We start from the raw sequence: 14,639 nt of genomic DNA, 5'->3' as shown, positions 1-14,639 counted from the left end.
GAGGCTGCGCGTCAGGGGAGGGGAGTTTGGCTGGGGGGTGTCACCTGGTAATGCTCCACTACCTGGTGTGGCTCCCTGGCCTGGCTACCCTTGAAGCTACGGGTCCCCCAGGGAGGCCAATGTACCAGGACTGTACTGAGCACCTACCTACAGGACGCCCAGGCCAGCACCAAGTCCCAGAGTAGGGTGGGACTTGACATATGTCCAAAGCCACATGTTGCGCAGATGGCAATCAGAGATGCTGTAGGGCGGAGACAGGACACGCTTTGCAGAGGGCCAGAGATGGTGTGATTCAGACTTGCTGGCGGATCCCGCCCACTGAGCACATAGGGGCACACTGCCGGGTCTGCTGGCTGGACCTTTCCTTCATCCCACAAATAGCTGCTGATTGTCTGGTAAATGCCCCGGTTAGGGGGTGAGAGGTGGGCTGACAGACGTCATCCCTGCCCTTCATGGAGTGCGCTGAATGTTCTCAAGATCTACCCATGCTGTGGCAGGAGTCAGCTCTTCCTTCTTTTCTGTGGCTGAAGAATAATATTCCATTGCACGGATGTACTACGATCTGTTTATCCATTCATCAGCTGATGGACCTTTGGGCTGTTCCCTCCTTTTGGCTATTGCTTCAGAGTGTACCAGTGTACGTCTGGGTACAAGTGTTTATGTGAACATTTGCTTTGTTTGTTTTTGTTGTACAGGGGATTGAACCCAAGAGGCACTCAACCATGGAGCCATATCCTCAGCCCTTTCTAATTTTTATTTTGAGACCAGGTCTCACTACATAGCCCAGGCTGGCCTCAATCTTGCAATCCTTCTGCCTCAGCCTTCTGAGTCACTGGGATTACAGGCATGTGCCACTGTGCCAACTAAACATGTACTTTCAGTTCTTTGGGGCATATACCTAGGAGTAGAATTGCTGCTAAACCATATGGTAAATTTGTGTGTGTGTGTGTGTGTGTGTGTGTGTGTGTGTGTTTCAAAGCTGGATTGAACCCTGAACCCAGGGCCTCATACTAGGCCTGTGTCTCCATATGAGCTACAGGCACAGCCCTGTGTTTAATTTTTTGAGGAACCACCATACTGTTTTTCAAAGTGACATGTCAGTTGTTATAATTATTTTGTTAATACCATCTCCCCCACATAATCTGATTTATAATGTCCCATAAGAAGCTTGTACACTTATTCACAATAGCTCAAATGTCCATTAACAAATTAAAAATAAACAAAATGTGGTATGTCCATACAATGGAATATTATTCAGTCATGAAGACTGAGGAAACACCTGCCTGTGCTACACCATGGGTGAACCTTGAATGTGTCATGCTCAGTGAAAGAAGTCACGTACAAAAGACCACATATTATATGACTCCACTGATATGAAACAATCAGAATGGGGGATCTATAACAACAGGAAGTAGATTAGCAGTTGCTAGGGGCTGGAAGATGGGAAGAATGGAGAATGACAGCTGATAGATACAGGGTTTCTCTTTGGATTGTTGAAAACGTTCTGGAATTAGGTCATGGTGGTAGTTGCCCAACCTTGGGATGATGTGAACATCTGTACACTTGCATACTTTAATTTGATAAAGGTGATGGTATGTGAATTCTATCTCCATCTTTTCAAAAAATACACTCAAAAGCTGAAATGCAGGCTCTAATGAGAAAGGACAGGGTAGTAAGGGAGAAAGTCAGGAATCCTCTGAAGAAGGTCAAAGGGCAGTGGGAATGCTTTCCAGGCAAAAGGGACAGCTGGTAGAAAGGCCTGGGGGCAAGGGATGGTTCCAGAGAGGGAAGGAGGAGGTCTGAGGTGAAGAGCAGAGCACAAGGCACAGGATGGCACTAGGCCCAGCCCCCCAAGATCTCTCACCTGCCCTGTGCCCACTAATACTCTCACTAGAGCATCATATACTTGGGTTAATGATTTCTACACTGATCTTTTATTTTATTTACTTTCTTTTTTTTTTTTTTTTTGTCTGTATGTGGTGCTGAGGATCGAACCTGGGCCTCACACATACCAGGCGAGCGCGCTACGGCTTGAGCCACATCCTCAGCCCTCTTTCTTTCTTTCTTTTTTTTTTTTTTTTTTTGGTACTGGGGATTGAACTCAGGGGCACTTGATCACTGAGCCACATCCCCAGCCCTGTTTTGTATTTTATTTAGAGACAGGGTCTCACTGAGTTGCTTAGCACCTCACTGTTGCTGAGGCTGGCTTGGAATTCATAATCCTCTTGCCTCAGCCTCCAAGCCGCTTGGATTTCAGGCATGAGGCACCACACCTGGCTTACACTGATGATTTCTTATATTATTTTTTGACCGACTCTAAATATTTTAGTTACATTGTTTTTTGTTTGTTTTTGGTGTTTGGTTTTGTTTGCATGGGTAGTTTGGGTGCCTATAGTGATCTGGGGCCTTGCACATGCTAGGCAAGCACTCCACCACTGAGCTACATCCCCAGCCCTAGTTCAACATTTTAAATTAAATTTTTCAATTAAAAAACAAAATTGCCCTCAAGCCAGACAGTGTCCAAGAGCACCTATAGTCCCAGCTACCTGGGAGACTGAGGCAGAAAGATCGCTTGAGCCCAGGAATTCAAACTCTCCCCCTCAAATGCCATCACCCTGTGGGGGACACCTTTAGAGCTTATAGCCCAGATCCCAGAAAGTTGTCACAAGTGGAAGAGCTGGGACTCTGGAATCAGAAGAGGGGATGGGCCCCAAGTCCTGCCCGTTATTCACTGGGCAATACTGAGCACAGTCCACAGCCTCTTATTTATTTATTTATTTATTTTAATATGCTTTTTGTTGCTGAGAATCACACCCAGTGCCTCACACATGCCAGGCAAGCGCTCTACCACTGAGCCACAATCCCAGCCCCAGTCCACAGCCTCTTTGAGCTTAAGTTTCTTCATGTGAAAAATCGATACTATAGTAACACAGCCACATCAGTGTTTACAGCGGCTCAATTCACAACAGCTAAACTGTGGAAGCCACCTAGATGCCCTTCAATAGATGAACGGATAAAGAAACTGTGGTATATATACACAATGGAATATTACTCAGCCTTAAAAGAATAAAATTATGGCATTTGCAGGTAAATGGATGGAGTTGGAGAATATCATACTAGTGAAGTAAGCCAATCATAAAAAAAAAACCAAAGGCCAAATATTCTCTCTGATAAGTGGATGCTGATCCATAATGGGGGGGGGTTAATGAGGGAAATGGAGGAACTGTGATTGGGTAAAGAGGAGGGAGGGATGGGGAGGGTACATGGGGGCAGGAAAGATGGTGGAATGAGATGGACATCATTACCTTAATACCTGTATGACTGCACATAAGGTGCGATGCTACATCGTGTACAACAAGAGAAATGAAAATTTGTGCTGCGATTGTGTACGATGAATCAAAATGCATTCTGCTGTCATATATACCTAATTTAAATAAATTAATTTTAAAAATGGATTAAGCCATTGTTGTTATAAAGATTAAGTAGTAGAAGTAGTCAATACTAGAAGTAGTCAGTGGTCAGCAAGAGTTAACTGGCTGCAGCTGGGCATGATGATCCCAGATACTCAGTAGGTTGAGGCAGGAGGATCCCAAGTTCCAGGCCAGCCTCAGCAACTAAGCCAGACCCTGTCTCAAAATAAAAGAACTGGGGATGTGGCTCAGTGGTAAAGCATCCCTGGGTTCATTCCCCTATAAAAGCAGATTTCTAATAGCTGCTCTTTATGGTGTTCCTATTATATCCTAGAGTTTACCTATGTTAATGGATGTTCTCTAGACTAGGGCCTCTTACTATTCCCATTTCTTTCTTTCTTTTTGGCATCACGGTTTGAACCTAGGGGCACTTAACCACTGAGCCCCATTCCCAGCCCTTTTTTTATTTTTTATTTTAACGGTCTCACTGATTGCTTGGGGCAATTCAGAATATGATGTTGTGCGTGAAGTGTCCCTGAGAGCGCCTAGTTGAGGGTCCCACATCAGAAACTTGTGCAGGCTAGCATAGTGGTTAGCAGCCTGAGCCACTCCTGGGGGTCCTGGCCAGCTCTGCTACCACCAGCTGTAAGACCATGAGCGAGGTGGCACTGCCCTCTGGGCCTTGATTTGCTCATCCCTGAATGCTGAGGCCTGTTTCAGAAGGTTATCATACCCACGCAGTCAGAGTAGAACCCAGTCCTACAGACACTGTGGCATAGTTTTTCTTGGTTTTTCCCCCACACCCAATGAGGGGCATCAGGAGGGTCTCAGGACAAACTCCCACAGATGGCTATTTAAATTCATTAAAATTTAAATTTTAAGCTCATTTCCTCGGTTGGTCACACTAGCTACATTCTTAATGTTCAGTTGCCATAGACAGCCAGAGGCTACTGAATGGAACAGCACAGAACTTTTCTGTCCTCGTGGAGAGTGGCAAAAAGTACCAAGTCTAGAATGTTCTATTAAAATGCAAACAGCAAGCCAGGCGCAATGGTGTGCGCCTGTGATCCCAGTGGCTGGGGAGGCTGAGGCAGGAGGATTGTGAGTTCAAAGCCAGCCTCAGCAAAAGCGAGTTGCTAAGCAACTCAGTAAGACTCTGTCTCTAAATCAAATACAAAATAGGGCCGGGATGTGGATCAGTGGTGGAGTGCCCCTGAGTTCAATCCCTAGTACCCCCCCAAAAAAAATAATGCAAACAGCATGGGGGCTAGGAGTATAACTCAGTGGTAATATGTACAAAGCCCTGGATTTGATCCCCAGCACTGCAAAAAAGAAAATGTCAACTGCTACAAGGAGGCCCCCATCATCCACCCCTGGAAGAGTTGTCCTTTCCTGCAGGAAGCCCCGGGACACGCCCATGATGCCTTTGATGACTGTTGTCTTTTAGGAGTCAAGAGAATCTACAATACTCCAAACCACTGCTTTGTCCTACAGACTGAATGCACCCGGGACAGGAAGGGGAGGGACGGAGCTCCACCTGGCCACCCACCATGTGATGGGACCTCGAAGCCCTGCCCAGCAGCCTGGGAACCTCCTCTTCTAGAGGCTCCTCAGGCCAACCCCTCCAACTATCCCAGTCTCCAAAGGTGGAAGACCACGTCTGCCCATCACCCATGGCCGCACCTGCCTCCTCTGGTCTTTTCTCTCACCCTTGACACCCTTCCCTCACAGGTTGCCATGATCTGAACTCTGCTTCCTAACTTTGCCGCCTTCCTCTCTGCCATGCTGGCCTCCCCTGCTCTCACCTGGACACCTGGGAAACCAGGAGCCCTGGCTGGTCCTCTTCCCGGCCAGCATTCCTCTGGGACGAGAGCTTCTAAACAGGTGGCCACGCCCCCACCGTGCAGGCTCCCCTCACTGTGGTTCACACCCAAGATTCAACATGGCTGTGGGGGCTCGGGTAGCCGGCAGGGACTTCCACCCTGCCCAAGCTCACTGCTCTTCACCTGCCCATGAGCTCCAACAATCCGGATCCTGTCCTCCACCCCGTGGGCTCCTCCTTCCCCACCTCTTCCCTCAGCCTCCAGCCCAGCTGCATCTCACCCCCAGATAGAGCTGCCCCCCCACCAGACCCACCTTAGGCCCCTGTTCAGGCCTGTAGGGGGCCAAATCACGTGGTCCTAATGGCTGGTTATGGCTCTGTCTCTGTCTGGCTGTAAGTTCCTTCAAAGCAAGTGAGTCGCTCCCACAGCCCCCAGGCCTGGCTCCTAGCAGGGCCCCGGTAACTTCACCCAGTCAAACCAGCCTCCCTCTGGGATGGGCTCTGTTCTCTTGCATTTGACAGATGAGGAAAAGACACCTTAGAGGAAGACACTCACCCAGGGTCTCCCAGCATGACAGCCACAGACTCAGACCCCTGGGTCAGGACCAGAAGAATCCCTAGGAGTAGCATTGCTGGGTCTCTGGGAAGCTAGTATTCCAGTGAATGCCTTTAAAAGTTGAAGTCTGCCATCTTAGTAACAATCCAAAGGTCTTATACTCAATACCCCCTACCTTGTGTGCCTCAGAGGACATGTCTACCCTCTGGTCCCCGGTGTGCCTGTCCTGAGTTCCTGAAATCCACATAAGCAAGGGCGCTTTCTCCTCCTCCCCGCCCTGTTCTCAGATCCTTCTGTGGCTGTCCACCACCCAGGCTGGCACAAAGTCTGGGGCTGTCACTTGGGAGCCCTAGGACAGGCCTGGGTCAGTCCCACTGGGCTCAGGGATCCTGGGGCCCAAGGTGAGGAGGGTGGGAAGGTGCCCCTACTGAATCCATGGGAGAGCCACCACCTGTCTGACCTGGGACCACAGCAGGGCCCGTTGAGGAAGTGTGTGAATGTGTATGTAAGTGTGCAAAACAGTCTGTGTGTGTCACTGCATGCGGCCGTGAGCCTGCCGTGATCTGGCACACAGTGGTATGTGAGAAAGAGTATGAGCGTGCTTTGGGGCGGCCGTGCCGGGCGTTATGTAATGCCAGCGCTCTCTGGGGCCAGCAAACCAACGTGATGTAACCTCCTGGCCACCAGAAGGGAAAGGAGGGAAAATGTAAGCCTGTGCGGGGCCTCCCTTCCTGCGGCACCTCAGGCAGGCCCTGGACCGAGGCCCTTCTAGCCCTCCGTGCCCACTGCCATAGCCCCTAGGGGCCATCTGGGGTGGTGACAAAGGAGGCCCTCAGGCCTGGGCCAGGGTCACAAGCACTCTACAAGGACTGCAAGTCCACAGCTCTCGAACCTGCTCAGGGTAGGACCAAGAGGAGGCCCAGCCATGGTCTACAGGCTTCTCCTGGCCTGCGGTGGGTGGGCCATGTGTCCACCGTCCTCACCCACAGCGGCCCTCTCCTTCCAGGCCTCCTATGTCCCAGAGGCCTCTGCCTGGCATTGGAGCCCCTCTTCCTGCAGTGACCCTCAAGGCTCACCTGTCTCTGCAGGGGCTCAGGGCTGCTCTCACTCTCTCTCCTGCACCTCCCACCCATCCATCCATCCATGCCCAGCCGGGTGCCCGCTTTGCAGCCAGCTTCCAGCTCCCTTTAGCCCTGTATCTGAGGCTGCTTCTTCCAGGAACCCTGTCCCTCCCTCTACTGCAGGCCAGAGGCCTGGCTCCCTGCTCCGCCCTCCTGAGGAGCCTCTGGATGCACAACTGGAAATGGCTACAAATGGCCAGCCCTTGCTCTCCAGCTATCCATTTGAATAATAATGGCCACAATTTATGGAGCATACTCTGCCAAGCCTAGCCCCCTGAGATGTCTTCATTCTGGCTTGTCATCTGCACACCAACCTCCCAACACGCTTACCGCTATTAGGGGGGCAAGAGCCCCAGCGAGAGAGCGAGCGGGAATGAACATCCAGTCACAGGCCCACGTCACACGGCCACACCCTGCAAACGGCTGCTGGCAGAGCCTGTGTTCACAACCTCTCAGGGCTAAGCCCTGGGTCCCCACACCTCCAGGCTCTTGAAGGCAGGAGCCTCTTTCCACCCCAGTCCTACCCTCCCCAGCATAGAGCCAGTTGGAAGCCACAGGTGAGTCGGGGTGAGTCTGAGTCGTTGCTGCCTTTTAACTGCTAGTTAATTGAATAACTACCTGAACAGAATTGACTGGAACCTTTTACTCAGAACAATAGGGTATGGGGCTGGGGCTGCAGTCTCGGGAGCACTTGCCTCAGTGAACGAAGATTAGAGTAACATGTGAGGAACGGGGGCCTCTGGATTCACAACTATATGACTTTAGGCAACTCGTGGACCCCTCAGAGCCTCAGTTTCCTCGTCTGTGAAATGGAAATAGCCACTATATCTTCCCCCAGGAAGTTACTGAGAGATTACAAGACTTAGTGCTTGTGGTGGGCTTGGTTCAGTGCCTAGCAGGCATTTAGGGATCAATAAATGCCAGTTGCTATGGCTATGCCCCTTCCAGGGTCTGGTTGGGGCAAGCATTTACCCTTATTTTATAGGTGAGGAAACTGAGGGCCAGAGAAATGGCTTCCCTGAGATCCTGCAGGGCCTGGACTGAAACTGCAGATTGTTGATTCTTAGCCTACAACTTTTAACTGCACAGGCCAGGATTTTTCTCCAAGTCAGGGAAGGTGGAGGTGATGGAGCCAATCGAAGGAGAATGTCTGTCTAGATTTTAAAAACTTTCTGAAAAAAAAAAATAAATTTATATAATAAAAAATAAAAAGATAAAAAAAATAAAAACTTTCTGATGCCGGGCTCATTGGTGCACAACTTGGGAGGATGAGGCAGGAGGATGGCAAATTTGAGGCCAGCCGCAGCCACTTTAGGAAGACCCTCAGCAACTTAGTGAGATCCTGTCTCAAAATTTAAAAAAAAGGTCTGGGGATGTAGCTCAGTGGTAAAGCACCCCTGGGTTCAATCCCCAGTACCAAAAACCAAAATAAAATGTGACAAATTCAGATTAGCCTGGTGCAGTGGTACACACCTGGAATCCCAACGATTCAGGAGGATGAGGAAGGAGGATTGTGAGGTCGAGACCAACCTTGTTCTCTTACTGAGATCTTGTCTCAAAATAAAATAAAAAGAGCTAGGGACGTATGACAATGGCAGAGCACCCCTGGGTTCAATACTGGAAAAAATAAATAAATAAAAAACTAAAACTCAGCACCTGGGCACTGTCCTCTCAGAAGATGGGCACCGTCATCTTTCAACCCCGGTAAGGGGAAGGGTTAACCAGGAGAGCTTCTGGGAAGAGGCAGCATCAGGGCAGCTCTGTCCCCTTAAAGGAGGATGACACCCACCGTGGCACAGGCTCCAAGTGCTGGGCAGTAGGTCTGACTGGGGCCTCCAACCTCCCTCCATGCTGGGTTTCCCTCCAGTGGCAGAGACAGGGCCACAGGCCTGGCTCTCACAGGTGGAGGTGCCATGGACGGCCTCCCTCCCGTGCTGACTCTGGAGCCCAGACCCTCAGGGGAAGCAGAGACTACCCGCAGGGTGACCTGCCCCACTGGCCCGCCAATGCCTGCTCAGGGGGCCACGGACACATCTTAGCACTCAGAACCCCCCATCCCTGAGCAGCACTGTGAGGAAATCACCCTAAACCCCACTCTGTCACTGTCATCTCACCCACATCTGCTCACGGTCAAGTCCCAGCTTCTACACGGGCGTCCAAGGGAAGGCCGCACCCCCAGCTCTGCAGCCCCACAGCGTTCAGCCCACCCCTTCCCTCTTTACCCCTTGTCTCTCTTACTGTCCCTGTGGCACTGTGGCACTGTCACCATCTAACATGCAACACTGTTTACCTATTTGTCTTTATTGTCTGTTTCCCTTAAAATGTCAGCTGCAGGGCCGGGGACGGCAGGCCAGGTCTGTTTTACGGTGTCCCAGGTCCTTTTGCTCTTGTGGTGCTGGGTGCTGGCGACCCAGGCAGGGCCTCACCATACTAACTGGGCCACACAGCCAGCCTTCCAGGGGCTCAGCAGAGTCCAACTCTGTGCTTACGAACACTCCTGCCATTGCACACTCACACCCGTCTTTACCTCTGCCTGTGTGTCCCTGCGCTGAGTGCCCTCCAAGGCCTTGGGCTGAACCATGCCCGCTCTCACAGAAAACCTCCGGAGATTACACCTGCCCGAGGCTCAGCCTCTCGTCTCTGACTCCCCATGCAGACAGTGCTAGGCCCTATCGTTCTCCCCTTCTCAAGGCCAAAGCGAATTCCAGAGGAAAAAGGAAAGCCCTGTGGGCCGGCTGCCATGGGCTTGCAGGGACTGGGAGTGACCGGTCCAGGTCCTGGGAGCAGGGCTCTGGTATCCAGCAGTTTTGCCCCAGGGCAGGAGATGAGGCCTATGCTTTCTTCTTTTGACCATGAGAGTCTTTTGCTCCAGGTGTGACTCCAGCCAGGCCTGTGCAGGGGAGCCCAGGGTTGAGGTGGGAAGTGTCTTGTAACCCAGGTGGGCTTCTCAGGCCCAATAAGGCCAAGTGAGGCCCTGCAACCCTGAAGCCCAGGCTCTGCCTCAGGGGCTTCAAGTGGGCTGAAGGTTCAGAATCCCCTTGACCTTGGGGTCCTTCCCTGAGAATACTTTGAAGAAGTTATCACCAAGCAGGCTGTTTCCTGTGTATAGAAGGGGAGGAGAGAGAAGATTAAACATAGAAACCCAAACCAGGCAGGCCGGTGAGTGAAAACCAGAGAAGTGGAAAGGGAGGTGGACTCGGGGGAGAGATGTGGTTGGGACAAGGTACAGGGCAGCAGGAAGAGGAGCCCCGGAGAGTGGCCTGAGGCTGACCCTATGTCCATGGGCCCACTGGTAGATCACGCATAGGTAGGCCAGCTGGGCTGAGAGGCCCTGGGTCCCAGGGTTCCCTCTCCCCCTGCCTCACTGGGCCCATGTGGTCACCTACCCTCATGCTTCTTGGGTGAGAAGGGAAGACAGGTCCATGAACCACAATGGCTTGCAGTAAAATAGTCTGTAGTACAAGGATTAAATGACATAAAATACAGAAAACACACCTTGCCTGGAACAGTGTTGTTATATAATGTCAGGGCCTCCCCCAAGTCCCTGACTGGCACTGTCCCTGCAAACCTTCCTGTGGTCACTTCTAACAAAGTTGGAGTCTACAGAGAACCTCCTGGTGGTGAGCTCCATGGAGCGGGAAGGAAGCTGAGGCACTTGAGAGCCCTCGCCCTGCGCTGGGTGTGGGTAGTGCTCTCGAGTACCTTGTCCGGTTTGGGAGGTCCCTTGGCTTCCCTTGGCTCCCATCCACCCCTTGCCCTTTCTCACCCAGCTTCCTCCAGCCCAGCCCTCTGACTCTGGACATTCCTGAATGGCCATGCCTCCCCACGGCCATCACCAGCCAGCCAGCGTTCCAGAATGCAGCCTTTGGAACTGACTGCCTTCCATCCTGGGTTTCCGAGCTGTGTGACCTTGCACAAGTTCCTCAATCTCTCTGTGCCTTTGCTGCCTCATCTCTTATTCCCCACCTTTCCTGTTCTCTGGAGATCCAAGTGGGAAAGTTTTGTCTCATCAATGGCCAGCAAGTTCTAGAAGGGTACAGAAAGCGCATTTATTAGACCATTCTGCCTTTTTAAAATCTCTACCTCCAACCTGGGGTGGTAGCTCAATGGTAGAGCCCTTGACTAGAGGCCCTGGACTCAATTCCCAGCATGGGGGTGGGGGGCTGCAGGGGTTAAAAAAGATCTCTATCTTAAGGGGGAAAGCTCACCCTATGTTACAGAGGCAGAACCTGAGTTTCCAAGAAAGCCTGGGCCCTGTCCAAAGCCACCAGGCCTCTCTGCCTCTGGGGCTCTCTCTGCCTGCCTTGGGTCAATTGCAACTTGATTTCTGGACTATGAAGTGGGCCAAAGAAATTCCAGCCCAGAGGTGGCCAGGGGTGATTAGGAAAGAGGTGAGTGAACATCTAAAATGCTTTGGCAAACAATAAAATAAAATGAGATGAAACATTCTTGCAGAGGACAGTCACCCTGCAGAGGCCTGTTTGTGGGGGACCAGCCCACCCTGGCATGTCTGTCAAATGGTCGATGATGAGAGAACAAGAAATATGCTGTGTCTGAAGAGCTGGCCAGAGGGGGACTAGGCAGTGAGGGGGACTTAGGACGGACTCGGCCTGTGCACCCTTAGCAGACACACGTGCATGTGTACCGGCGTGGACAATTTTCTTCTGGCTGGCTACACCAGACACTGTTAGCCAGTCACCTTCAAAGAGGCTGGGGAGACGGACCAGGGAAAGTGTAATTTCACTTCACACCTTTCTCTTTTGTCTGTCTTACATGTGCATCTATTATTGCTATTTTTTAAATGTCAACAGATGTTATCTGAGCATATGGGATTATGAGCCATTCTGTTCTGTTTTCTGTGATGTCAAAAAGGAAAGAGGTAATGAAAACCTATGAGGGGGGCCAGGTATGGTTCTGACAGGTCTTGTTATTGAGGGCAGGAAGGGCCTGGCTGGGTGCAAGAGGCCAGAGGACCCCAGAAGGGGACTGCATCCAGATGGTGTTTTTTTTTTTTTTTCCTTCCACTGGGAGTCTGGAGTGGTCCCTGAGGGTGCCAGGTCAGGACATGGGCTTCAACGCCTCTTTCCCGCATGAGCGGAACTCCCAGAGAGCTGGCTCCTCATTTGGGGACAAGAGCCAGACCCTCCCATCTGTCTGCCTGCAGTTTGTGTGTCCTGCCCGTCCTGCTTTCTGAATGTCTGGCCCCAGGTTGGTGCTGAGGATGGTGGCCAGGTGCTCTCTCCTGAGTCCTGTCCTTTTGTTATCTCACAGGAACCTTCCTGTGTCCCTGTGGCAGGTGCATGGGGCAGGTGCATGGGGCAGGGCCCCAGCCCACTAGCCAGTCGTGGGGGACCTGGGGCTGATGCTCCAGCTTTCTCCTCGGTCCTGGCTGCTTGTATTCCCCAGTTTGCAGTCGCCACTGGCGGAGCACAGATGCAGAAGGCTATTGTCTCTTGTGGATCACTAACTCCTGACCACCATACCAAGCCTCGACTCTCCTCCCTTGTGGATAGGTAAGTGGGAAGAGAGCTCCATGTTGTAGCTGAGAAACTGAGGTCCCATTTGGGAAAAGTGACCTGCTAAGGCCAATGGGGAGCCGTTATAGAACAGAGCCTTAGACCCGGGTATCTCTTTGTCTGGTTGCTTGACCTTCAAGGGGCTGAGAAGGAATAAAGTTAGTACCATCTCAGGATTCTTGGAGGAAAAACTTGCCTTAAAAGTGACCGAGATTGCCAGGCACAGTGGAGTACACCTGTAATCTCAGGGGCTCTGGGGGGCTGAGGCAGGAGGATCACGAGTTCAAAGCCAGCCTCAGCAGAGGCTTGGCGCTAAGCAACTCTGTGAGACCCTGTTTCTTTTCTTCTTTTTTGAAATTTTTATTTTTTTAGTTGTTCCTAGACTTTTATTTATCTACATGCAGTGCTGAGAATGGAACCCAGTGCCTCAGTCACGCCAGGCAAATGCACTACTGCTGAGCCCCAGCCCAAGCCCTCGAGACCCTGTTTCTAAATAAAATACGAAATAGGACTGAGGATGTGGCTTAGTGATCAAGTGCCCTGAGTTCAATCCCTGATACCTCCCCCAAAAAAGTGACCAAGCTTGGTTCCCAGTATTATCGGATCCCCACAAAAAGTGACCCATCAATATTGTATGTACCCTTAATGCGTTTTTCCCCTCTGGGGTGCTGGGGATGAACTCAGGCCTTTATTCACACTAGGCAAGCACTCTACCATTGGGCTACATCTCCAGCTCTGTTTTAAATTTTAATTTGCAATTCCCTAATTACATATGATGTCAAAGGGCTAAGTATGTAGCTCAGTGGTAGAGCACTTGACTAGCATGCACAAGGTCCTGGGTTGGATCTCCAGCACCACAAAATATAAATATAAATATTAAAATAATAATGAGATGCCACCACACACCTATTAGAATGACCAAAATCCAGAACAATGGCAACACAAATTCTGGAAAGGACATAGAGGAATAGGAATTGATTGCTAGTAAGAATGCAAAACAATACAGCTACTTTGGGAAGATAGTTTAGCAGTTTCTTTATTCTTTTTTTTTTTGTATGGAGATTTGACCCAAGATGAGGGCGCTTAACCACTGAGCAACATCCCCAGCTCTTTTTATTTTTTATTTTGAGTCAGTTCTCACTAAGTTGCTTTGGGTCTCACTAAATTGCTGAGGCGGCAGCAACCTTGTGATCCTCCTGCCTCAGCCTCCCAAGTTGCTGGGATTACAGGTGTGCACAACCACACCTGGCAGCCTTTTCTTATAAAATGAAACATACTCTTATCATAAAATCCAGCAATCAGGCTGGGGAGATAGCTCAATGGCAGAGTACTTGCCTAGAACGTGCAAGGCCCTGGGTTCCATTCCCAGCAGGACAAGAAAAAAAGCAATCATAACCCTTTGCATTTACCAAAATGAATTCAAACATGCCCATACAAAAATCTGCCCACTGCTGGATGCCCTGGCGCACAACTGTAAACCCAGCTATTTTGAAGGCAAGAGGCAAGGGTTGATCACAGGATTGCAAGTTTGAGGCCAGCCTCAGCAACTTAGTCAAAATAAAAAATAAAAAGGTCTGGGGGTGTAGCTCAGTGGTAAAGTGTCCCTGGGTTCAATTCCTGGTACCAATAAATAAATAAATAGGGGCTGGGCATAGAGCTTAGAGGTAGAACTCTCCTGGGTTCCATCCCCAGACTGCAAACCAAACAAAACCCTGCCTACACAAATTTATGGCAACTTTATTCATAATTGCCAAAACTTGGAAGCAATCAAGATGTCCTTTAATAGGTGAAGGGTATAAAATTAATTGTGGTATATCCAGGCAATGGAATATTATTCCATGCTAAAAAGAAATGAGCTCTCAAGCCGTGAGAAGACCTGATGCGCAGGAGCTTCAATGCCTATTACCAAGTGAAAGAAGCCCGTCTGAAAAAGCTCTGTACTATATGATAGCAGCCAAGTCACATATGGAAAAGGGTCAGCTATGCAGGCAGTGAAAAGGGGGGGGAAATGTTGGTTTCTAGAGATCAGTGAGGGAGGAATGGGTAGGGCACAGAGGATCCTTAGGGAAGTGAATCAGCCTGTGTGATACTATAATGGTGGCATGTCCTTATCCATTTGTCCAAACTCATACAACATGCACCACCAAAATTGAACCCTACTGTCAGCTATGGACTGTGGGTGGTAATGACACATCAATGTAGGTTCACGGTTTT

The sequence above is a fragment of the Marmota flaviventris genome, chromosome 14 (genome assembly GCF_047511675.1).
Source record: "Marmota flaviventris isolate mMarFla1 chromosome 14, mMarFla1.hap1, whole genome shotgun sequence".
Lineage (NCBI taxonomy): Eukaryota > Metazoa > Chordata > Mammalia > Rodentia > Sciuridae > Marmota > Marmota flaviventris.
Note: the sequence above shows the minus strand (reverse complement) of the source record.